Raw genomic sequence first — 25,710 nt, forward strand, 5'->3', positions numbered from 1 at the left:
AAATATTACACTTGAATAGTAGAATACCCTGGTTGGTGCAAACATGATGTACTTATTTATAATAAATATCCCACCCAACTCCAAAAATGAATCCAAGGTTTCTCAGGTATGCCTAACACCTTATGGAAAGGGCCTTGTGACTCATTTACATTGGATCACACAGTCTAGTACAACATCTTGTACATGCTAGGATAGATAAGATAAAATACTTTTAGCAAATAAAGTACAATGAAGATAACTTTAATAGTTGACTTCTTTAATGAGTTTCAAGGATCTCTTAATTATGATGCTCTGGGCTCTCCAGGTGTCTCAATCATAAAGAATCCACTTGCCAATGCAGGAGACATGGTTCAGTCCCTGGGTTGGTTCAATCCCATGGCTGCTCACTCCAGTATTCTTGCCTGGAGAATCCCATAGACAGAGGAACCTGCTGGACTACAGTCCACGGGGCTGCAAAGAGTCAGACATGACGGAATAACCGTCAATTATGGTGCTTTATTTCAGGTTTTTGTCCTCCAGACTGTGTCTGCCCTCGTTTAAATTAATGAACAAAATAGAACATGAACAAAATAGAAATTCTGGAGGAATGAATTTTACAAATATTCTTTCACTAGTTGTAGGAAATCACCGTGATTGAATTACCAGACAGCAAAAAGTTCGGAAGAAGAAGGAACACTCTGTTTTGGAAAATACGGTTTCTCATTTGTGTGGCTTACTTTTTATCATTTCTTTTACATTAGTTTCACCCTCATTTTCTATAGCTCCTCTTTGAAACTCATATTGTCTTCACAGGAATGAGATTTCATTCTTCAGGATTCTGGGAAAGCAAGCCTCTAAATCCATTTGTATAAATACTGCAAACCTTAATTTCTAATTATTATCACATCTCTTCCCTATTATTTCTCTAATATAATCATTTGTTCTACGTAAATCTGATTTTCCCTCTATTCTCTCACCTTTAAAGTTAATTTGCTTCTTTGGAAAAAAAAAAAAGAATAACAAATGATTTCTTGTTTATTTTCTTTCTTCTCAAATCTACTAAGGAACATTCTTGGTAAGTTAAACTTTCATCCTTTCCTTCAAGTACCTCCATAAATGGTCCTAGAAGTCACCTGGATGAGGAGTAGGCAGAGTTCCTTCAGGATTTCCTTCCTTCCACAAATCCATCATCATCCTACAAGCCAAGGTCATTTTTACATTTTAAAAATGAATTCCACTTCTGCTTCAGAAGATAAGGTAGACATAATTCTCCCTATTCCCCTTGCTAAGTACAACTAAAAACCTTAGAAATATATGTAAAACAGGAATAAGGAGGTTCTCAAGGTTGAAGAAAAGAAAACTTGGAGCCCAAGGAGTAATATGGTGGTGAATTTCCAGAGTTTTCCTTTTGTCTCACATACCCTAGACTGATTTCCAAAGAAGTCAGAATCCTGGAAACCCTCAAGCAGAGATGAAAAGAAAAACAAATCAAAGACACCAAGAAGAGCCTACTTTCTCCAGCTAAAGAACCAGGAGTAGGCAGCCTAGAAAGGGAATACTTTTAGACAATAATTGCTCTTCTTCAGCCAAATGCCACAGATTCAAAGAAAGAAAGAAAGAAAAACAACTGAAGGCCAGGGTGGAGGAATTAGATTTCTACCTTCAGCAAACTCTAACAAGGCACCCCTACACCCTGCATAGGAGTGTCACAAAAGCCAAGTTGGGAAACTATGACATTCTCACAAGGTAATAACAAAATAGACCCACCTTGAGATGGTTCAGAGGCTGCATAATGGAGAGTCAGAACTTTCACTACCATTCACTGATAATGTGATAATGAGGGGTTATCGTCAGTGTTAATGAGGTGATACCCTTCCTATGGTTTCAATGAAGGCCATAAGAGGAGCAGCTTTGCTCCAGCTTCCAGACAGAATGGTACCAGTTGAGGACTGATGTGGGTGAGCATGGAGGCCTGAACTCTTAGCCTCATCTGAAAAAAAAGAGAGTCTAAACAGAGCCTCAGGGAATAGTGAGACTATAAGAAATGATCTATTAGAATCCCAGAAGAAGCAGAGAAATAAGACAAAGATTAAAAAAAAAAGTGCTCAAATTTCCAAAATTTGGCAAAAGATATAAACTCACAGATTTAAGAAGCTGAGTAAATATCAAAAGTAAAAGTACAAAGAAATCCACACCAAGACAAGTCCTGGTCAAACTTCTGAAAACTAAATTCAAATCAAAAAGTCTTGAAAGTAACAAGAAGAGAATGATACATTACCCATAGAAGGAAACAACTGGAACAAAAGTGCATTTCTCTTTGAAAACCACAGAGGCCAGAGAGAAGGAAGCTGCTTGATATTTTCAAGAGCTGAAAGAAAAAGAACTGCTGACATAGAGTTCTATATCCAGCAAAAATATCTTTCAAACAGAAAGAGGAAATCAAGCAGTCTCAGATGAAGATACTGAAGAATTAGTCACTGGTAGACAAACCATAAAAGAATGCTTAAAGGAAGAACTCTAAAGCAGGAAAGAAATGGTAAAAGAAGGAATCATGAAATAACAGAAAGAACAGAAGAATGGAAAGAGAGAAAGTATGAGTAAATTGACATTCTTTCTCCTCTTGAGTTTTCTCAAGTATATTTCACACCTGGAGAATAAATTATAACATAGTCTAATGCAGTTTTCAATAAATATACAGGAAACATTTAGACAACTCTACTATACAAATTGGGCTTCCCTGGAAGCTCAGCTGGTAAAGAATCTTCCTGCAATGAAGGAGACCCTGGTTGGATTCTTGAGTCGGGAAAATCCCCTGGAGAAGGGACAGGCTACCCACTTCAGTATTCTTGAATTTCCCTGTTGGCTCAGACAGTAAAGAATCTGCCTGCAATGCAGGAGACCTGGGTTCAATCCCTCGGTTGGGAAGATCCCCTGGAGGAGGGCATGGCAACCCACTCTACTATTCTTGCCTAGAAAATACCCATGGATTTAGAGGAACCTGGTAGGCCATAGCCCATGGGATTGCAAAGAGTCAGACATTTGAGCAACTAAACACAGCACAGCACTACACAAATTACACACATTGATAAATGTGATAAAATCACACAGAAATAAATATTCAAAGATAAGCGTGCATGTAAAGCTGGGAAAAATCTAAGATCAAAATAAGATCAATTTCCTGTTTGTGACATTGTACAGTAAGTTTTGCAAGATGTTATCATTGGCAGAATTGGGTGAAAGATACATGTCATCTTTCCATTATTTATTGCAATGGCTCATGAATCTACAATTATCCCCAAATAAAAGTTTTAGTAACAATGCATTCCTGAAATGGAAATTTATAGGAACAAACACCCAGAAACAAAGGCAGATATCTATAGAAATAAAAATAGAAATATTAGACAGAAAACACTGTTTAGTTGTGTATATTAATAGAAACTGGTAGACAATCAATCAACCAATCAATCAGTAAATAAGTCATCTAGAAAAGATAGCTTCTAGATGGCTTCCCTGGTGGCTCAGAGGATAAAGCATCTGCCTGCAATGCAGGAGACCTGGGTTTGATCCCTGGGTTGGGAAGATCCCCTGGAGAAGGAAATGGCAACCCACTCCAGTACTCTTGCCTGAAGAATCCCATGGACAGAGGAGTCTGGTGGGCTAGTCCATGGGGTCGCAAAGAGTCGGACATGACTAAGCGACTTCACACTCACATACACACAGAAAAGACAGCAAGCTCTCATAACATGGTCACAATTTGACTCACTTAGAGTCCCTGGTAGGGTTCTGATGTTTGCAAGTTCAGAGTCTTCACTTTAATCAAAGTACACCAAATTTATCCATCTCTGAAGACTGATTTTATTAATTCAACTCATAAGAGACTAATACTTACATATGCAGCAACACTTGGATGCTCTTTTCTTTGCTGACCCTCATTCCTCAATTCCCCTCCTTTTTTTTTTTTTTTTTTTTTTTGGATATTCCTCATTCAAGGTCCTCCAATCAGAACACTCCACCCAAATAAGCATGCATTTTTTGTAAGGACCATACATTCAAGCCTTCTCTGAAGAAAGGAAACTTTTTCCCAGTAATTTAGCTTTGACTCTACCCTTTATAAAACAGCAACCTCTGCATTATTCTTACCAAGAACATTTGTTTCCTTCCTGAGATTGACCTGTATTATAAAGTCTACAACACTGTATAAATATCTCTCTCTTTGGCATCCAGTACAAGTTCACTAGGTACTTTATTTTTAATTTTACAGTAAGTGAAAGAGGAGATATAGAAGAATGTATCCTATTATCTGAATCTCTGACATTCCTTGCTCCTTCACTGCTGAGCCTTACCTTGATTTGATCTCTTTCCCTGTCTAAGTACTTGTTTTGCCTATTGTTCATAATTGCAATTAATTAGTAGAGATGCAACAATGGTTTCAACCATGTCATGCTTTATTTCATGCTGAACTCTAAGATCCTTGAGGACAGAGACCACATCTGTCTTTCATGTCCATCTGTTCCCAACGCCTATCACAGGCAAGTAGTAGGAACTTAACAAGTATTTGTCAAGTGAGTGGATGGATAGAGAGGAAGAAAAGAAGTAACTTAAAGTCTCTGTGTCTAGTGTTTTTATAGGTAAAATGGAGATGTTGTGAAGATTAAATGCAATACCATTTATGCATACAGAAGTTTTCAGGGCTTTTCCGTCTTTTTTCTCTATCTATTCATCCATCATCCAGCTATATATTTAATCTGCATCATAGAACTCAAGGGAATGTTAAGGTCTAGTGAAAGTTAAAAGTAACTAGACTAGACCTCGCTTATAAAAGAGTCTTAGCATAATTTGTATAAGACTGTAATAACATCCTTACCATAATAAACTTCTAAAATATAAAAAGAATAAAGAGGAACCAGAGAATTTCCCATGGTACAGAAACAATTGCTGTTAAAATTCAAATAGATTTGTTTCGATCCTTTTTCTATGAATAAAGTTGATTAAAATATCAAATGGCAAGAACATTAAGAAGCAAGCTCTGAAATAAGCCTTCGAGTAGACAGTTAAACTCTCAGTGTTAATGATTAAATTGATCTTATTAAAATATTTAGTAGGTATAATATATTTTAAATAATATTTTCCAATTACAAAATTGATCTCTATTTTTATAAGGTAATTGTAAAAGATGAAAAAATTTTTCCATAATTTCACTGCAAATTTTTTCTGCACTTCTGTTTCAACACTTTTTCAGATATGTATTATAAATAGTTCATTTCCTAAGCATATAGAATATTTAATACTTGTTATACTCTAAGATAAATATGAGGCGGGCATAGCAACCCACTTCAGTATTCTTGCCTGGAGAATCCCATGGACAGAGGAGCCTGGTGGGCTACAGTTCACAGGGCTGCAAAGAGTCAAACAGGACTGAAGTAACTTAGCATGCACACACACATGCACAAGATAAATATAAGGCATAATTACAGACATGTACCCAACTATTAAAAAATCTCTGTAACCATTTCATATGAAGAATAATCTACTGTTTTAACATGCTATAAGTAAGATAACTTTTTATATTGCTGAATATTTGTTATGCATAATTTTTCAATATTACAATGTGTGGATCACAATAAACTGCGGAAAATTCTGAATGAGATGGGAATACAGACCACCTGACCTGCCTCTTGAGAAACCTATATGCAGGTCAGGAAGAAACAGTTAGAACTGGACATGGAACAACAGACTGGTTCCAGATAGGAAAAGGAGTACGTCAAGGCTGTATATTGTCACCCTGCTTATTTAACTTCTGTGGAGAGTATATCATGAGAAACGCTGGGCTGGAAGAAGTACAGGCTGAAATCAAGATTGCTGGAAGAAATCTCAATAACCTCAGATATGCAGATGACACCACCCTTATGGCAGAAAGTGAAGAGGAACTAAAAAGCCTCTTGATGACAGTGAAGTAAAGTAAAGTAAAAAGTCACTCAGTCATGTCCACTCTTTGAGACCCCGTGGACTGTAGCCTACCAGGCTCCTCCGTCCATGGGATTCTCCAGGCAAGGATACTGGAGTGGATTGCCATTTCCTTCTCCAGATAAAAGTGAAAGAGGAGACTGAAAAAGTTGGCTTAAAGCTCAACATTCAGAAAATGAAGATCATGGCATCTGGTCCCATTACTTCATGGGAAATAGATGGGGAAACAGTGGAAACAGTGTCAGACTCTTTTGGGGGGGCTCCAAAATCACTGCAGATGGTGATTGCAGCCATGAAATTAAAAGACGCTTACTGCTTGGAAGGAAAATTATGACCAACCTAGACAGCATATTGCAAAGCAGACACATTACTTTGCCGACTAAGGTCCATCTAGTCAAGGCTATGGTTTTTCCAGTGGTCATGTATGGATGTGAGAGTTGGACTGTGAAGAAGGCAGAGTGCCGAAGAATTGATGCTTTTAAACTGTTGTGTTGGAGAAGACTCTTGAGAGTCCCTTGGACTGCAAGGAGATCCAACCAGTCCATTCTGAAGGAGATCAGTCCTTGGTGTTCTTTGGATGGAATGATGCTAAAGCTGAAACTCCAATACTTTGGCCACCTCACATGAAGAGTTCATTTATTGGAAAAGACCCTGATGCTGGGAGGGATTGGGGGCAGGAGGGAAAGGGGACAACAGAGGATGAGATGGCTGGATGGCATCATTGACTCAATGGATGTGAGTTTGAGTGAATTCTGGGAGTTGGTGATGGACAGGGAGGCCCGGCATGCTGCAATTCATGGGGTCGCAGAGTCAGACATGACTGAGCAACTGAACTGAACTGAAGGGTAAATTTTAGTCTCTTTTCTTTATCTATGAATTCTTCCTTGAAAGAGACTCATATTTTAAATGTGAACTATTTTTTTTTCACTTCACTTAATAAAAATATATGGTTTTATGAGTTTAAATATTATAGATGTGTATAAAAGTAGAAAGTGAAAGTCATTCAGTGTGTCCAACTCTTTGCAACCTCATGGACTTCAGCTCACCAGCCTCCTCTGTCCATGGAATTTTCCAGCCAAGCATACTGAAGTGGATTGCCATTCCCTTCTCCAGGGGATCTTCCCAACCCAGGGATCAAACTTGGGCCTCCTGCATTGCAGGCAGATTCTTTGCCATCTGAGCCACCAGGGAAGCCCATAAAAGTAGAAAGCTTTCTATAAATATTCTAATCTGGTATGCACCCTTCTAGATTTTATATGCTTTCGATGTTGTTTCATGCCTGATTCTTACTTAACACTGAAATGCACGGAGGAAGGCAATGACAGAACTTATTGGGAAAGTCTTGGGGGAGGATATTTATCCATCTCTCTCTCTGTCTATACTCACATTTTATGCTAATGATACAAGTATGTACTTTCTATCTATGAAAACTAGTGCTCTGATTTTATCTTTGTAAACTTTCTCAGGGACTTTCTTAGCAGAAATACTAAGTTGAGTTCGTTTTTCCTCATGGAAGATTATATTTTGAGTTCATGAAGTAGGAAAGAAATTAAGCTATGAAGAGTACTTCTTTCTTGTTCAAAATATCAGTATGAATAATCACTATTCTAAAACACTCCTTCTCTTCAAAAAAATTCTGTGTAAATTTTTATTAAACAAAGGATGATCTTAAAACATCTCTTCTGTCACTATCTACATTGATGATGTTTTGTGTCTATGTTTGTCTCAATCATTTCCTCTTAGTCATACATGATTAAAAGATTTGTCTATTATCATTATTTCCAAGATATTATATTTTGAGGACTCTTTTTTTACTACAATCTGTGGGATTTTTAACTATGAATTTACTGGATATCCTGTTTCTCTAGTGTGTGATCAGTTTTTTTGTTTGTTTGTCATGAATATTTGAAAATAAAGTATATTTCTTGGGTATGGAGTCAATGTATATTGAAACTCTTTTATATTTACACCTTTTGTATTTGTCAACTGCAGCCATTAAATTCAAAATAATATAAATTAAATCTTCCAGTCTGGTTGTGGTTTGGTTGAATCTAAGAAAACATACATCTAAGTAGATAATGTCAGTGGATATATGCTTTAATGATTATACCCTGTGTTTATTGAGAACAAGCATCTTCATGTGACTTAGATTTTTAACTTCCACTTTTCTGAATCATTACGGTGTTTTTAGTATTATATTTGGCAAAGGAACTTAGTTCAAAATCTATCTTCTCGGTTGTTGTTAGAAATTCAGACAATTTTTTTAAGCCCTTTGTAATTTCCTCATTGGAGGAACCAAAGGAGTAATAATAGTCTTTAACAGACTGTTGTAAGGAGCAAATTAAAGTCAATAATGTAAAAGTTTTTTTAAGTCGTTTTGTTTTCAAATATGAGATATTATTTTTATTATTACTTTGTAAGTTTCAGACTTCTGACTAATATGTCTCTTAGACTGTCATTGCTAGGATCAAATAAGCAAAATACAAATTTTGAAAAAAAATTTTTAAATTTATTCTAATGTGTGAAGTATTTGCTATGAACCTGGACCAAAGGCCATCTTCTTATAACTTTCACAAAAACTCACTAATAAATGGATGCTAACTCTTTAGCTTTCTTTAAAAACTATTTTGTTAAACTATTTTATTCACCAGAGCATTACAGAAGAAGAGATGAAATGCGATTCTTGAGTTCAGGAATATATTCTGCTATTTTTCACAGCTAGAACATTGAATGTGAATCCTCTTCAAAGTTCATTTTATCCCCTAAATTAACTTTAGTGTGTTTGTTTTAGAACATTATGCTCTTATATGTGAGTCAAGGGGCATATGGTCTCTTTATTGGGAAATAAAGAACAGATGTGTGGTTTAGATAAGTACACATAAACATGTGAAGGTCAGTGGCAGGTGACTCAGCGTTTTCACCATGCTGTGGAAGGGATGTGAATAATTTCCTTAGAGGAAATGTAATCCTTGATACAGTGACATTAAAAAACCATTGTTTATTATATTAGATAAGCATTAAAAGATCTAATAAAAAGACGGGTTTCTTCAAGTTATTGATAATTCTCTGGAAGCCTGGGTGATGAATTTGAGAAAATGTTCTGAAAGCCAATCCAAGTACCGAACACACATGTCAACAAAGACCCACATTCACTAAGAATAGCATTTTTTTAATACACCTTCCCTTTAATTTCTTTGAATATTCATTTCATTTGGCATGAGAAGCCTGTGGGTAACTTGGCTCAGTAGGGTGTTTTACTTTAAATATTAAAACCCTTTATTGGAATCCCTTGAAATCAAAGGAAAAAATGTAACTTTGAACAGAAAAAAAAAGGAACTTTAAGTTTTTGAAAACTGTTGACATGTCTTTTTGTAATTTTGCATTTCTTTGTTAGAATTTTCCATTTTGGCCAGTTCAGAAGTTTGCTGAAAAACAGAGCAAGTCTTAATCTGAAAAGCTGCACTGATTTTGCCTTCAGAGTGAGTTACACTTATGTTCTCTCAATGGAGGCCAAATCTTTTTCTGGCTCCACATTTTTTCCCACAACTTTAGGAAGCTAGTTCAGACTCAAAATTCTTGAACCTAGACTCCAGATACATCTTTCTAATTAGTTTCCCATGTATCAATTTCCAACTACACCAAATAATAACAATAATGCAAAAGTAGCAAGTATGTCCTTAGATTCAGCTATTCACTTACCTCTCATTAATGCATGCATTTATTAACTAATTTAATAATTCATCACTTATCATGTATGTGTTAAGAACCCTGCCATGTGCGTGCAGAAATGGAGATAGTATTGCTGAAAAGACCTGTTTGGGGGCCCTGGAGAATCTCAGATTATGGTGCAAAAGAGAGATGTACATAAATTATTACAAAATTATGCAAGAAGGAATGAAATGAATGTTTCCCCAGGGATTAGGAGAGCACCATAGAGGAAACGCAGATTTATATCAACTTTGGTAGGCATTATATTCCAGCTCCTGGAACACTAAAAGCTGTGGCCTTTGGTGAATATATGACAAATCCATGGACAGATGGAAGGATGCAAAGATGGATGGAATGGTCAAGAATATCCTTTTAGAAAAAAAGTCAATTCACTTGTGGACTGAAAACTATAAAGGTATACATGAAAGAGACGCTTCCAGGTGGATGGCATGGTACAGAGAAATCAAAGAGATTTGGTATGTTCAGGGCACAGACAGTAGTTTGGTGTGATGGAGAAGAATGTTTAGCAAAATGACAGAGAATGAGATTGAGATGCAAAAAGAAACTAGAACATGAAAGGCTTTTCACACATCATCAAAAATGTGGTTTTGGTGAGTAATAAAAAATGCAAAAGATTTTAAGTAAAAATTGACATGATCTGATTTGCCAGGTATGGACAGAGCTACAGAGAAGCAAAGTTTTTGAGAGTTGTAGCCACAGAATGGTGGACATTACTACTCTGGAATTCAGATTGATAAAATACACACTTTCCCCTTTTTAAATTGCTTAGGGATTCCAATAACCTTGAGAGGAAGGACAGCATAGTGGCTTAGAACAATTATACTGGAACCAGACTGCATAGACTTAAATCCCAGTTCTGCCCCTTACCAGCTGTGTGACTTTAAACAGGTTGCTGAGACTCTCTGGGCATTGGTTTCTTTGAATGAAAATGAGGATGGCAATATCAGTGCTTGTGTTGGAAAGTTCATTATTATGGGGATTAAACATATTGGTCTCTAATGTGCTTGGAAAAGTGGAAGAAGAGGTTGTAAAATTTCTTACATTTAAACTTTTGTATCAGTTCATCTTAGTCGCTCAGTACTGTTCAACCCTTTGCGACGCCATGGACTGCAGCGTGCATGGCTTCCCTGTCCATCACCAACTCCTGAAGTTTGCTCAAACTCACGTCCATCAAGTCGGTGATGTCATCCAACCATCTTATCCTCTGTTGTCCCCTTCTCCTCCTGCTTTCAATCTTTTCCAACATCAGGGTCTTATCCAATGAGTCAGTTCTTCCCATCAGGTGGTCAGAGTATTGGAGGTTCAGCTTCAGTATCAGTCTATCCAATGAATATTCAGGACTGATTTCCTCTAGGATTGACTGGTTTGATCTCCTTGCAGTTCAAGGGACTCTCAAGAGTCTTCTCCAACACCACAGTTCAAAAGCATCAATTGTTTGGTGCTCAGCTTTCTTTATCGTCCAACTCTCACATCCATACATGACTACTGGAAAAAACCATAGCTTTGACTAGATGGACCTTTGTTGGCAAAGTAATGTCTCTGCTTCTTAATATGCTGTCTAGGTTGGTCATAGCTTTTCTTCCTAGTGTCTTTTAATTTCATAGCTCTAGTCACCATCTGCAGTGATTTTTGAGTCCCCCAAAATAAAGTCTGTTGCTGTTTCCACATCTGTTTGCCATGACGTGATGGGCCAGATGCCAGGATCTTCGTTTTTTTTTGAATGTTGAGTTTTAAGCCAGCTCTTTCATTCTCCTCTTTCACTTTCATCAAGAGGCTCTTTAGTTCCTCTTTGCTTTCTGCCATAAGGGTGGTGTCATCTGCATATCTGAGGTTATTGATATCTCTCCTGGCAATCTTGATTCCAGCTTGTGTTTCATCCAGTCCGGCGTTTCTCGTGATGTACTCTGTATATAAGTTACATAAGTAGGGTGACAATATACAGTCTTGACGTACACTTTTCCCAATCTGGAACCATTCCTTTGCTCCATGTCTGGTTCTAACAGTTGTTTCCTGAACTGCATACAGATTTCTCTCAGGAGGCAGGTAAGGTGGTCTGGTATTCCCATTTCTTGAATAATTTTCCACAGTTTGTTGTGATCCACACAGTCAAAAGTTTTTGCATAGTCAACTCTTGCTTTTTCTAAGATCCAGTGGATATTGACAATTTAATCTCTGGTTCTTGTGCTTTTCTAAATTCAGCTTGACCATCTGGAATTTCTTGGTTCACATACTATTGAAGCCTGGCTTGGAGAATTTGGGGCATTACTTTGCTAGTATGTGAGATGAATGCAATTGTACAATCATTTGAACATTTTTTGGTTTTGCCTTTCTTTGGGGTTGGAATGAAAATTGGCCTTTTCCAATCCTGTGGCCACTGCTGAGTTTTCCAAATTTGCTGGCATATTGAGTGCAGACTTTCAAAGCATCATCTTTCAGGATGTGAAATAGCTTAACTGGAATTCCATCACCTACACTAGCTTTATTCATATTGATGCTTCCTAAGGCCCACTTGACTTCGCATTCCAGGATGTCTGGCTCTAGGTGAGTGATCACACCATCATGATTATCTGGGTCATTCAGATCTTTTTGTATTGTTCTTCTGTGTATTCTTGCCACGTCTTCTTAATATCTTCTGCTTCTGTTAGGTCCATACCATTTCTGTCCTTTATTGTGCCCATCTTTGCATGAAGTGTTCCCTTGGTATCTCTAATTTTCTTGAAGAGACCTCTAGTCTTTCCCATTCTATTGTTTTCTGCTATTTCTTTACATTGATCACTGAGGAAGGCTTTCTTTTCTCTCCTTGATATTCTTTGGAACTCTGCATTCAGGTGGGTATATCTTTACTTTTCTCCTTTGTCTTTTACTTCTCTTCTTTTCTCAGCTATTTGTAAGGCCTCCTCAGACAACCATTTTGCCTTTTTGCATTACTTTTTCTTGGGGATGGTCTTGATCTCTGCCTCCTGTACAATGTCACAAACCTCTGTCCATAGTTCCTCAGGCACTCTATCAAATCTAATTCCTTGAATCTATCTGTCACTTCCACTGTATAATCATAAGGGATTTGATTTAGGTCATACCTGAATGGTCTAGCGATTTTCCCTACTTTCTTCAGTTTAAGTCTGAATTTGGCAATAAGGAAAGGAGTTCATGATCTGAGCCACAGTCAGCTCCTGGTCTTTTTTTTTTTTTTTTTTTGCTGACTGTATAGAGCTTCTCTGTTTTTGGCTGCAAAGAATATAATCAATATGATTTCTGTGTTGACCATCTGGTGATGTCCATGTGTAGAGTCTTCTCTTGTGTCATTGGAAGAGAGTGTTTGCTATGACCAGTGCGTTCTCTTGGCAAAACTCTATTAGCCTTTGCCCTGCTTCATTCCACATTCCAAGGCCAAATTTGCCTGTTACTCCATCCAGGTAGCTTTTGACTTCCTACTTTTGCATTCCAGTCCCCTATGATGAGAAGGACATCTTTCTTGGTGTTAGTTCTAAAAGGTCTTTTAGGTCATCATAGAACCGTTCAACTTCAGTTTCTTTGGCATTAGTGGTTGGGGTATAGGCTTGGATTACTGTGATACTGAATGGTTTGCCTTGGAAACGAAGAAATTGTTCTGTCTTTTTTGAGATTGCATCCAAGTACTGCATTTTAGACTCTTTTGTTGACTATGAGGGCTACTCCATTTCTCCTAAGGGATTCTTGCCCATAGTAGTAGATATAATGGTCATCTGAATTAAATTCACCCATTCCAGTCCATTTTAGTTCTCTGATTCCTAAAATGTCAATGTTCACTCTTGCCATCTCCTACTTGACCACTTCCAATTTGCCTTGATTCATGGACCTAATATTCTAGGTTCCTGTGCAATATTGTTCTTTACAGCATCAGACTTTACTTCCATCTCCAGTTACATCCACAACTGGGTGTTGTCTTCATTTTGGCTCCATCACTTCATTCTATCTGGAGTTATTTCTCCACTCCTCTCAAGTAGAGAGAGGGAATTCACTTTTCAGTGTCATATCATTTTGCATTTTCATACTGTTCATGGGGTTCTCAAAGCAAGAATACTAAAGTGGTTTGCCATTCCCTTCTCCAGTTAACCATGTTTTGTTAGAATTCTCCCTCATGACCCCTCTATTTTTGCTGGCCCTGCATGGAATGGCTCACAGTTTCATTGAATTAGACAAGGCTGTGATCCATGTGATCAGTTTGGTTAGTTTTCTGTGATTGTGGTTTTCATCTGTTTGCCCTCTGATGACCAAGGGTAAGAGGCTTGTGGAAGCTTCCTGTTGGGAGAAATTGACCTTGGATGTTGATTCACAACTATTTTGTCTATATGGACAAACTAAGTCACTTCACTCATTTCTGACTCTTTGCAACTCTATGGACTGCAGCCCACTAAGCTCCTGTGTCCATGGGATTCTCCAGGCAAGAATATTGGAGTAGGTTGCCAAGCCCTCCTCCAAGGGATCCTCCCGACCCAGGGATAGAACCCACATCTCCTGCAGCTCCTGTATTGCAGGTGGATTCTTTACCACTGAGCCACCAGGAAAACCCATATTCTGCCAGGCTCCTCTGTCCATGGGAGTTCCCAGGCAAGAATACTGGAGTGCATTGCCATTTTTCCAGGTATCTTCCCAAACCAGGGATCAAACCTATGTCTTCTGTATTAATAGGCAAATCTGTTGTTGTTGTTTTTGTTTAACCCACTGAGCTACCAGGGAAGTATTTTGTCTGAAGTATGCATATATATTTTGTTTTTCATTTCTGTAAAATTACACATAAGTGCTTTTTATTTTCAGTGAACTGAAAGTTTTATCTAATTTTTACCCAAAGACAATTCTAAAATGGATTGTGGAATAAACCAACCAGTTCAGTTCAATTCAGTCACTCAGTCATGTCCGACTCTTTGCGTCCCTGTGAATTGCAGCACACCAGGCCTCCCTGTCCATCACCATCTGCTGGAGTTCACTCAGTCATGTCCATCGAGTCGGTGATGCCATCCAGTCATCTCATCCTCTGTAGTCCCCTTCTTCTGCCCCCAATCCCTCCCAGCATCAGAGTCTTTTCCAATGAGTCAACTCTTCGCATGAGGTGGCCAAAGTACTGGAGTTTCAACTTTAGCATCATTCCTTCCAAAGAAATCCCAGGGCTGATCTCCTTTAGAATGGACTGTTTGGATCTCCTTGCAGTCCAAGGGACTCTCAAGAGTCTTCTCCAACACCACAGTTCAAAAGCATCAATTCTTCGGCACTCAGCTTTCTTCACAGTCCACCTCTTTCCAACTGGAAAAACCATAGCCTTGACTAGAGGGACTTTTGTTGGCAAAATAATATCTCTGCTTTTGAATATGCTATCTAGGTTGGTCATAACTTTCCTTCCAAGGAGTAAGCATCTTTTAATTTCATGGCTGCAGTCACCATCTGCAGTGATTTTGGAGCCCCCAAAAGTAAAGTCTGACACTGTTGACGCTGTTTCCCCATCTATTTCCCATGAAGTGATGGGACCAGTAGGACAAATATTTAGATGCTCAAGATCATATTAAATACATCCTTCCACACTGAGCATGTAGACGATCTAGAGAGAATTTGTGAGAATGATCTTAAGGAAAGTGTATTTGGTATGCAGTGAGCACTCACCACCTGGCTGGCTTCTCATTCTCCCATTCTCTCTCCTTGAGTACCTTGAGCTTTTCTCTGCAGAGGCCTGTTCCCCAGCATACCTCCACAGGATCCTTTCTTATGTGTAGTCCCTGTCATGACCTTCAGGAGTAGTCATACTTCCTTTGCTCTGATACATTTTTTTTGAGCTCTATGTAAAAACCCTTTTCTCTCTTCTGGTGCTGGAGGTCCTGGCCAGCCTCTCTTTTGCAATTCTCGGTGTTAGTCATTCATTCATTTCCTACTCTTTGCAACTCCATGAACTGTAGCCTGATACCTCTTCTATCCATGGAATTCTCCAGGCAAGAATACTAGAGTGGGTTGCCATTCATTTCTCCAAGGGATCTTCCCAACCCTGGGATCCAACCCAGGTCTCCTAGCATTGCAGGCAGACTCTTTACCACCTGAGCCACCAGGGAATTATAATTCTCGGGAAGAATTCAAACTCAAAGAGTGAAATCCCTCAACTGCCTGGAACACAGTGGAAGCTCTCAGATTGGTCCTGAGGAAGTTAAGGTGAAGAAGGTCGCTCACTCTGTTTCTCCTCCTGCTCTTTGTCTGCATATAGGAAATCGCCAGTAAAATATCTCCAGCAATAGGGAAGGCTCCCATCTCTAAGTCAGAAATTTGGTTTGAACCTAGACCTGACACAGACTTAGCATGGAAACAGCTTATGAGAGCAAGTAACTCTCATCCCGCTACATCGCCTTGCTCCGCACTTCCCAAGCACAGGGCTATTGGACCAGAAGTTAGGTTGGGGAAGAAAATCAAAGCAGCTAATAATCCATGTCCCAGAACCCACTCCAACAGAAGTTGGACGCATTAATTTCCATAGATAAGACTGGACATTTTAAGTACAAAAATGAAACAACTGCATGACTTAATGTGATTTTAACCTTTGGTATGTGTTCTACAAAGTCCTATAACTGCCTTTTTCATGCCTTGTGTGTGTGTGTGTGTGCTCAGTAGCTCAGTCATGTCCAACTCTTGCGACCCCATGGACTGTAGCCAGCAAGGCTCTTCTCTTCAGGGATTTCCCAGGCAAGAATACTGGAGTGGGTTACCATTTCTTATTCCAGGGTGTCTTCCTGACCCAGGGATCAAGCCTAGGCAGGGGGAAATCTAGGTCACTGATCATTAAGAGACCAGTGAGAAAACGAAGTAAATGAGGTCTGTGAAATGCATGCTACAAATTGTACTTGTTCTAAGTACCAGTTATAATTTTTCAATTCTGCCTTCTGTTTTATCCATTTGCACATTTTACTCCAGATGAACCAACTCACTCTTTCCGCCACTCAGTAATTTTATTTCCACACCTTTTCTCATGCCTTCTCTTCCAGCTGACATGAAAGCACTCATCACATTCAGGGCCTCTAACAAACACCCCATTATTCTTATGATGCCAACAAATCCTTTGATCAGAGGTTCTCAAGCTGCTCTCTTGGATGAATTTCAGAGTCTTTGAATCCCTGAAGTTGTACCCCAAAATTTGGGTGAATGTGTGCACATACATTTTTCTTCTGATGTCAGAATTTATAGCTTATACCAGATTCTTAAAAGAGGACTAGGAGGAAAACGTAAAGAAACATCTGTCTTTATTCCTTTTCTCCTATGGCTGAAATTAATTCAAAATATGCATGTCCAGGTCAGTACAAAATTTTAAATGAGATGAAGTTTCCTTTTCTGAACTTACTATCCCTAAGGGCTCTTTGGTCTTTCCTTTCACCTTTTGACTTGCTAGTAATAGGCAATATTAGTATCAGGCAAATGTACTTTAAGGTATTGATGGACCTTTCCCCAGAAAATCTCACTGAAGCACTTCATTCTCATAAATCCACTTCAAGATGTAGTAAACTTGGGTAAAAACTTTGTTGGTTGTTAGTGGAGATTTCTTAACCCCTTAAGGTGCATTGTGTAGACTACGCCTAGGGCAACATATATTGTGTTCAGGTGTTAGTACAAATATACACATACAGTTAGTTTTTAATGTGTGCATGTTGATTTCTTCAAGTCATACATGGTGTTTATTACAGAAAGCGTTAGTCACTCAGTTGTGTCCAACTCATTGTGACGCCCTTGGACTGTAGTCAGCTAGGCTCCTCTGTCCATGGAGTTTTCCAGGCAAGAATATTGCGTGGGTTGCCATTCCCTTCTCCAGGGGATCTTCTCAACCCAGAGATCAAACCCAGGTCTCCCACACTGCAGGAAGTTTCTTTACAGAGGAACTGAATCAATGTTTGACTCTGAGTATGTTGGTTGGTTTCTAGAAATTGAGCCTAATGAGTGCCCGTGGTTGTCTGATTTTCACTGATGACATGCCTGTACATTTCTCTCTCTCTAGGCACTTCTTTGAGTTGTTATTCCAAAACGTTCATTCATTTGCTTCTTCTTTTAGCCCTTCTCTATGACTTTAATCATTTTTTCAGAGTTGGCGCAGTTATCTTTGGTGGCATTTGATTGTGAGTTAAAGCTATCACAATTCCCAAGGTACTTCAAGATCCAATTTCTATTTTCCCCCACAGAAAGTTAAAGGAGGTAATTTTCCCCTCATTTAGCATCTAAGTATATTAGCTTCCATTCATAATTTTAAATAAACACCAGTAAATATCTATTAATAAGGGGGAGAGTGTCTGGAGGAAAGAGAGTTGAAAATGGAAGTAATTATTTATAGATTTCCAGATGTTTTTTCTGACTTTCTATGTCCTGCACCTGAGGGTAAAATTTATCCTGCTGAGAGAATTCACTTTCCAGAAACATACTTCCTCCTCTCCTGGAGAAAACTGTCTCTTCTGCTCCAGTGAAGATTCCTTTCAAATCCACAAGTAAATCTTTCACACGGACAAGATTTGGAGAAAATGAACAAATAAAAGAAACTTAAGGTGAAAGTAGAGAAAAAAGTTCTCTTTGAAGTATAATCAAATTTGGAGCCTGCATTTTAACTAACAGAATCTGTTCTTTGATCTGTTAGATCAATGTTTTAAAAAAGATAACTTGGGTAGGTGAAGTAATTGGTGTCTTATCACTAGTCAGGTGATAGAATTGACAGGATTGGTTTGGGGCCCTCAAGACCGAGCAAACAAAAATGGTGAAAATAAGGTTTTCAAGGTGACATAATGTTGCATAGCACTTTGTAAGAAGTACCTCTACTGAGAGGTGTGACTGGGTGGGACCCACTGAGCTGGTTTGGCTCAGTGTTTATTCCTGACCCCCTGCCTTCTTGGTAGGTATACGCATTTTCACCTGGCTTTTGGGAACAGTGCGCGCCAGTGCTTAGTCACTCAGTCATGTCCCACTCTTGTGGTCCGTGGACCATTGTCAGTCAGGCTCCTTTATCCATGTTTTCCAAGCAAGAATACTCCTGACCCAGGGACTGAACTCGGGCCTTCTGCATTGCAGGCAGATTCTTTACCATCTAAGCTATTCTTGCTTGGAGAATCCCGTGGACAGAGGAGCCTGGGAGTCAGATGCAACTGAAGCGACTTAGTATGCAGCATGGAATATATGGTGTGGTTAAAATTCAAGGTTGTTCTTTCTCCCATCTAGTTGTTCAACCATATCTGTTTAAAAAGAGAAGTTTCCCCTTTTTTCTCCAAAAAGAATACATATTTTAAAGAATTAATCTTTCCCTGAAATATCTCTTGTAAGAGACAACCACACCACCATGGTTTATGTTTGTCATATACATTTTATAAAATTTATAAATTTTATATATTTATTTATATAATGGATGTATTTATATCATGCATACACAGATACACAAAAATGCAAGAAAATATAACCAAGTGGTTAAATTTATGGACTCTAGGGACAAATCGCTGACATTCAAATCTCATCTGTAAATTTTTAAGTAGCTTATCTCAGCGTCTCTTTTCCTGTCATTGAGAAAATACTTCATATGGTTACTTTTAGTATCAGTCTGGAAAACCACCACCAATGTGTAGGCAATGTGTTCACATCAGTCATGATTATACTATAAAATGTTCCTTAACTGCTTTGTATCTTATCAGTAATTCATAGGTCCCTTGCTCAGACTGTAAAGAATCTGCCTGCAATAGAGGAGACCTAGGTTCGACTCCTGGGTCAGGAAGATCCCCTGGAGAAGGAAGTGGTAACCCAGTTCAGTATTCCTGCCTGAAGAATCCCATGGACAGAGGAGCCTGGTGGGCTACAGCCCATGGGGTCTCGAAGAGTCACACACGACTGAGCAACTGACACTTTCACAGTTTCCCATAATGTTATAGAGATGATTTCTTTTTAACATCTATTCTGTTCTATTCTACTCCATCCTATTCCATTCTGTTTAGCAAGCCTATTCCATATTCTGTTGAGTTTCCAGTCCTAGAATTTAGATTTGGAGTTAGGGCCAATACCATATTGTTTTAATTACTGTGCCTTTTGTTTTTTTTAACTATGTTGTAATACTAGGAAAGTCATATTTACCAATGCATTCATGTAACTAATAATTACTGTGCATTTACCTTCTGTTTAGATTTTCCTTTGCACTGATGAGCAAAGAAAAAAGTAATTTTAAGGTTCGTGATTGTTTTTGTTGATTTTTCCATTGAACATTTTAAAATAATTTATAATTATACACAGTAGAAATTATATTGAAAGTATAGATCACTTTGAAGGCATAGTGCTAGTGCTGTTGCTCAGTCAAGTCCAAATCTTTGCAGGCCCATGGTCTGTAGCCCACCAGGCTCCTCCTCTGCCCATGGAATTTTCCAGGCAGTAATACTGAACTGGGTTGCCATTTCCTCCTCCAAGGGATCATCCTGACGCAAGGCTCGGACTCAGGTTTCTTGTGTCTCCTGCTCAGGCAGGTGGAGTCTTTACTACCAGCACTACCTGGGGATAGTGACATCTTTACACTACTATCCAGGAATGTTCTCTCTGTTTTCATCTCTACTTTCAGATATGTTCCCATGAAGTTATCCACTGTGAGTTTTTAATTCTTTTTACTCTTCTCCACATTGCTAGTTATGTAATTTTCCTTTATCATAATGTTTTCTGTTTCTGTTTAAGTCTTGTTTCTGCTTTGCTCACACTTGTCAGTGATCCCTCTATTTTCAAGGAGGTAATGACATTTTTTACAACACATGTTTTTTAAAGTTTAGGCAAGTAGCTCAGGAGTTTGGCGCAAACTGGGCAACCACTTGTAAAAGAATGAAACTAGATCACTTTCTAACACCCCACACAAAAATAAACTCAAAATGGATTAAAGATCTAAATGTAAGATCAGAAACTATAAAACTCCTAGAGGCAAAACACTCTCAGACATAAATCACAGCAGGATCCTCTATGATCCACCTCCCAGAATTCTGGAAATAAAGCAAAAATAAACAAATGGGATCTAATTAAAATTAAAAGCTTCTGCACAACAAAGGAAAATATAAGCAAGGTGAAAAGACAGCCTTCTGAATGGGAGAAAATAATAGCAAATGAAGCAACTGACAAACAACTCATCTCAAAAATATACAAGCAACTTCTGCAGCTCAACTCCAGAAAATAAACGACCCAATCAAAAATGGGCCAAGAACTAAATAGACATTTCTCCAAAGAAGACATACGGATGGCTAACAAACACATGAAAAGATGCTCAACATCACTCATTATTAGAGAAATGCAAATCAAAACCACAATGAGGTACCACTTCACACCAGTCAGAATGGCTGCGATCCAAAATCTGCAAGCAATAAATGCTGGAGAACAGTGTGGAGATTCCTTAAAAATTGCAAATAGAACTACCTTATGACCCAGCAATCCCACTTCTGGGCATACACCGAGAAACCAGAATTGAAAGAGACACATGTACCCCAATGTTCATCGCAGCACTGTTTATAATAGCCAGGACATGGAAACAACCTAGATGTCCATCAGCAGATGAATGGATAAGCTGTGGTACATATACAATGGAGTATTACTCAGCCATTAAAAAGAATTCATTTGAATCAGTTCTGATGAGATGGATGAAACTGGAGCCGATTATACAGAGTGAAGTAAGCCAGAAAGAAAACACCAATACAGTATACTAACACATATATGGAATTTAGGAAGATGGCAATGACGACCCTGTATGCAAGACAGGAAAGAGACACAGATGTGTATAACGGACTTTTGGACTCAGAGGAGAGAGAGTGGGATGATTTGGGAGAATGACATTCTAACATGTATACTATCAAGTGAATTGAATCGCCAGTCTATGTCTGACGCAGGATGCAGCATGCTTGGGGCTGGTGCATGGGGATGAATGCATGTAAGAATTAAAGATTTTAAAATTTAAAAAAATAAAAAATTCTATAAAAGTTTAGGCAACCTAACATATCACTCCTTTCCTTTGAAATTATTTTCATCATTTTTCTTTTTAGTGATTACTTTCCCAGTCAAGGATTGGATAAATATTCATTAATAGTTTCTTCAGTTATGAAAATAAATTTTAAAAGTTTATTATTAAAAATATATACCAGGACCCAGTTCCTAAATATTTCAACTACATGCTGTTAAAAAGAAACATCTAAAACAGAATGTTTCAGAAGTTTAAAAATAAAAGGAATAACAAAGATATATATTTTTAAAGTTAGTGGTAATAATAACAAAGTAGAATTTGATGCAAAATTAAATATCTTAAATAGGAAAAAAATAATAATGTTGTATCAGTAAAGGCTTATAGGGCACAATAATAGGAAAATTAATGTAAACATGGATGCAACAAATACATTTCATTAAGATATGTGGGAGAAACTATAACAATTATGAAAGAAGTAGGTAAAAACACAGTATGGGCAAATGATTTCAAAATAGCGTTTTCAATGTATGAGAAATCATGGGAAAATTATAAATTATTTATCTAAAAATCTTTTTTAAAACCATGAAAGAATCATAAGAAAATCTAAAAAGTACAATTTTTTTTCAGGCTACATTCTAACTACAGTACAAAAATACCTAGAAAGAATAGCAAATGTTTAAATTGAAAAGAAATCAACTAAAGATTCCAAAACCTTCCTAAAAACTAGTGGGTCAAAGAGGAAATTCAAATGATAATTATATAGTATTTTGAAAATGAGAATACTTACTGGAAACGTAAAAGGTACAGGCAAACTCACAGAGTTAAATTCTTACAATTAAAAACTTCATATTCTAAAGGAAGAAAAAGGGAGTAACTGCAAAAGACGTCATAATGAATTAGGCAATTTTCAAAATGCCTGCCATGCCCATAGCCTCTTGGGAGGTGAACCACCTGCTCACAAGCCCTTCTGCCACACAGTGATGCCCTGTATCCTTTCTCCAGACATTTAGCCAATGGGATCGGGGGTCAACTTGTGATCCAGAATTGCTTATTCTTAGTCTGGACAGTGACCAGTAGTAATCTACTGTGAAAAGATGAGCAGGATAATGAAATGAAACTTCAGGTACATGAACTGCTCAAGACACAATACACCTCTGCCATGATACCTCTTGGTAGATATGTTCTCCCAATGGCCAAGAGACAAGTTGATGACCTTGTGTGTTGGGATATAGGTACAGAGAGATTGGATACAAAGTTTCTCCTAGTGCTGAATGGTTCAGAAAAGCTGATTTGAGCAATTATAGAGTAGCTGTTTGCTTTTCACCTCTGTGTTTCTCCTAATCAGCATTTCCAACAATTAGCAGCAGACTATGAGTGCCTTAACTGTGATCATTCATGTTTTTCTTATTGAGAAAGCAAAATACATGTTATATTATTTAAGAATATCAATCCATGCTTCTTAAGGATATAATATCAATGCTTGATCTTCTGGAGCATGAAAGGAAAAAGACCTCACATACGATCTTCCTTTAATTTAAGGTGCTATTTTTAATCTCTGCTTTTAACTCTAGACTTACTTGGTAGCCATGCACACACTTAATATTAAAAGCAAAACTCCAAGGAAGGACTTTGGCTTGGGTCACATAACCAGTTGTTAACAACTGCTAAACCAGAGAGTCACTCATTAAAAAAAAAAAAAAAAAAAAAAAAACCCGATCATTTGGAACAGTTGTCCAGGGATGGAAAAATAAAAAGAAAGCAATTCTCTAAAGGGAAGGATGGGATTGGTAAAGACAAGGCCCTTGGAAAACTCAGAGTGAATACCAAGCGCCAAATAACAATACCTACTGAGAATGAAATATAAGAAATTGCTATGCAAGTAATGAAGTGATGTATAAAATCCCAGCCATTATTTTTTCCAATATGATATTCTTGGAAATCTAAATTTTCACCAAAAAAAAAAAAAAAATTAGCTCTGAAAAAGATTTCAGAGGAGGAAAGAAGACTGATTTTTCCTGCGGGGCGGGGAGGGAATGAAGCTGCTTTTCTCCAAATCCTTGTGACTTAAGAGCAAATTGCCAGCTACTAAAAGTTTGAAAATGAAGAACCCCCAGGAGTCTACTCTACTGGCCCAACAGGAAGATAATGGCTCAGTGACTCTCCTCCTAGCTGAATACACCACTGTCTACTTTGAGTCCTCTCGAAAGTCTCGGAATGACATGCGCATAAGCCAGTGACAACAATGCTTACTGAGGAAATACTTGTGTGTATGAACTGCAATTCTTTGTAATTAAATGTCTTCAAAAAATCATTTCCTAAGAGTTCTAAGAAGAGTTTGGGTCATTACCCTCCCATTTCCATGCAGCAATATTCCCACAGGTGCTATGACAGAGGAAATATGCCAGTAAAAGTCATTTTCTAAACAATGCCCTGAAGGACACTGAGGCAAGGGCATACTTAACAAAAGTGTGTCATGCCTTATAATGTGAAGCTGGAATTTTGTCCTATATTTTCAAGATGGTTTCATAGAAAAAGAACTCTAGCCTTACCGAATGCTGACAAGCACACTGAAATGTCCTTCTTGCCCTTCTCCAACAAGAAAGAGAAACTCCAACCTGATGTAACAGTTAAATATGGAAACAGATTGCTTTAGAATCGAGTTTTCATCTTAGTTTACCTGGTAATGAAAACTGGTAAGCATAGGTTTCACAACTTGTATGTAATTAAGATTTTCATGTAAATGGTAGACTCATATTACATATCTAGTAAATATGCTTCTTTAATTAATTTAAAATTAATTTAATGAATTTTAATGAATTTATTGCTTTAAAATTTTGTGTGAGTTTCTGCTGAACAACAAAGTGAATTAGCCTTTGTGTTTATGTGTATATATACACATATATCCCCTGTTTTTTTTGGATTTCCTTCCCATTTAGGTCACTACAGATCACTGAGCAGAGTTCCCTGTGCTATATAGCAGGTTTTCATTAGTTATTTATTTGACATATAGTAGTGCTTCCCAGGTGGTGCTAGTGGTAAAGAACCTGCCTGCCAATGCAGGAGACATCAGAGAAGCGGGTTCAATCCCTGGGTCAGGAAGATCCCCTGGAAGAGGGCATGGCAACCCACTCCAGTATTCCTGCCTGGAGAATCCCATGGACAAAGGAGCCTGGCAGGCTACAGTCCATGGGGCCGCAAAGAGTCAGACATTACTGAAGTGACTTAGCAGGCACACAGTGTATATATGTTAATCCCAATCCCCAACTCATCTCATTGCTCCTTCTCCCCTTGGTAGCCATGTTTGTTCTCTACATTTGTGACGCTATTTCTGCTTTGCAAATAAGTTCATCTCTACCATTTTTCTAGATTCCACATAAAGATAATGCTGTTTAATGCTTCTGTTCTGCCTTTTTTCCTTTGGAACAAATTAGTTTCCAATTACCAGATCCATATTTAAGTAAATACAATTAATCTATATACAGTTTGCATGACAGTTATGAGAAACTTGAATGCTGAGGCTGGTTGACTGAAAATCTCTATTTCAGTTGTGTTTGAAATATTATACTTTATTTTGAATGATTGAGGAAGGCATGGCAACCCACTCCAGTATTCTTACCTGGACAACCCCATGGACAGAGGAGCCTGGCAGGTTACAGTCCATAAGTTGCAAAGAGTTAGACATGACTGAAGCGACTGAGCATATTTTGAATAATTAATAAGATTTTTACTGTAAAGAAAGAAAAAGGGGTATTTCAGGATAGGAAATTCCATACAAAAGCCCAGAACTATGACAGGGTAGGTTGAACTCAAGGATATAAATAAGGATGGTAACAGCACAGTCCCCTCTGATGGAAAGAGGCCCAGGAATCAGTCACCAAGTTTAATGACCAGCACCAGCCCCAGGGTGCTCTGGGAGAAATGGATATACATTTATACCACAGCAGAGTGATTTGTAAACCTTAGTGCAAACTGTGGCAGCTGAAGAATTAACATAATTTAAGCCAAGCTGTTGTGCTTGCCTGTGATAATCAGAAAATTCAAGACCTCTCCTTACATTCAAATCAGGTAACTTCCTCTTGACTATTAGTAAACGTGCACCA

The 25,710-nt window shown here is 38.0% G+C and overlaps 1 long non-coding RNA gene across 1 annotated transcript; it reads right to left on the minus strand.

Moving 5' to 3' along the window:
* Positions 1–239: 239 nt before the first annotated feature.
* Positions 240–1,842, minus strand: LOC121820496 (uncharacterized). The gene is made up of 3 exons (XR_006061061.2): positions 1,747–1,842; positions 1,088–1,174; positions 240–450 (listed from the first exon to the last, which is right to left on the minus strand). It is a non-coding gene; the product is annotated as an uncharacterized LOC121820496 (long non-coding RNA).
* Between the last annotated feature and the right edge of the window lie 23,868 nt (positions 1,843–25,710).

This window comes from Ovis aries, chromosome 10 (genome assembly GCF_016772045.2).
Source record: "Ovis aries strain OAR_USU_Benz2616 breed Rambouillet chromosome 10, ARS-UI_Ramb_v3.0, whole genome shotgun sequence".
Lineage (NCBI taxonomy): Eukaryota > Metazoa > Chordata > Mammalia > Artiodactyla > Bovidae > Ovis > Ovis aries.